General features: G+C 36.0%; 1 long non-coding RNA gene across 1 annotated transcript in view; it reads right to left on the bottom strand.

The window, feature by feature from the left end:
• Positions 1 to 11: 11 nt before the first annotated feature.
• The window catches only part of LOC128249842 (uncharacterized), a 4,559-nt gene continuing 3,221 nt past the window's right edge, over positions 12 to 1,349 (bottom strand). Inside the window, exon 3 of the long non-coding RNA XR_008265963.1 lies at positions 12 to 1,182. This is a non-coding gene — a long non-coding RNA (uncharacterized LOC128249842). The remainder of the gene's footprint in view (positions 1,183 to 1,349) is intronic.

Below are 1,349 nucleotides of genomic sequence, written 5' to 3'. Positions count from 1 at the left end.
GTTAGGGTTAGGGTTAGGGTTAGAGTTAGGGTTAGGGTTAAAGCAAATTTAAAATGAAAAAAGCAAATAAAACGAAGGTATGGAGATTAAATACGCTTTACATCGTTTAATGAGCCAAAGGAGTAAATGTAAACAACTGAATACTTGTCAGTGATTGGTTGAAATTATCGAAATAAGACAATTTTTTACATGAAATAAATTCGGATACAAAAATATTTTTCTGTTCTATAACACAAAATAGATAAGTATACGAAGTTTGAAAGTCTTTCGGTACCAAAAACACTACGTAAAACATTAATGAAAAATGTGGCCCCCGTTTTAAAAAAGATCCCAATCTACTTCTTATCTGTGCAAATTTCAGCGCTAGCCTTTGCTACTTTAGTATCCCTGGAATCTCGGTAGTTCCTGACTTCTCTTATTAAAAATATCCATGTTGATCTATGATTTTTGGAATGGGAAAAATGCACCGGTAGCTTGAAGAGTTTATGTCTTTCAAAACTTGCAGACGTGCCTACCTAACACCCTTTATGCTTTAAAATGTGCATACCGTCTGTATTCAAGCAGTACAGCGCCAAAAAATTGTCACAGGGAGTTCTTTGTTCTCGTGTCTTTATGAAGATCGCCCTGTTTTACCTCCAACCGAAATTCGTCTATGTGCCTTCGTTAGCACTAGCTTGGATTGTACTTGGATCACAGAGATAACGTTTGAAAGATGACAACATGTACCTATTTCTCATCGATACTGATAAGGTGATGACCACTTGGATGAGAAGGTGCATTGTCCAAAACTAAAACCTTCCTCACCAACAGGAAATTTGACAACCTCCAGTTATTTACGCACAGCAGCAATGAAATTTGAGAAAAAAAAATAACAGTTACTAAAGATATGCATGTTAAACTATCATTGTTTGGAATCGAAATAATGGATCGGTAACTAGATTTTGTCTTCCAAAACTCGCAGACACTGATCTTCGAGCACAACTCACTTCAGACGGTAAAAATTTGGTAAAAATTTATTCACTCTAAACAGTTCAAATAAGTGCATATATGTGAAGTAGAAAGAAAACTTTCTCTCACTCTTTCTTCCTGTTTCTTGAGTAACTTTGCGATGGACTGGCGTCTCGTCTAGCTGGGGGGAACACATACGCCATAGAAACCGGGAAACCGGGTCCATGAGCCTGGCTAGCATAATAAAATAATAATAATATTATAATATATATATATTTATAGACACATGCATATATTCATACATACGTACATACAATTATATATGTATATAAATACACACACACACACACACACACACACACACACACACACACACACACACACACACACACACACACACA

The sequence above is a fragment of the Octopus bimaculoides genome, chromosome 18 (genome assembly GCF_001194135.2).
Source record: "Octopus bimaculoides isolate UCB-OBI-ISO-001 chromosome 18, ASM119413v2, whole genome shotgun sequence".
NCBI classification, from domain to species: domain Eukaryota; kingdom Metazoa; phylum Mollusca; class Cephalopoda; order Octopoda; family Octopodidae; genus Octopus; species Octopus bimaculoides.
This window is presented reverse-complemented; position numbering and strand designations above follow the sequence as displayed.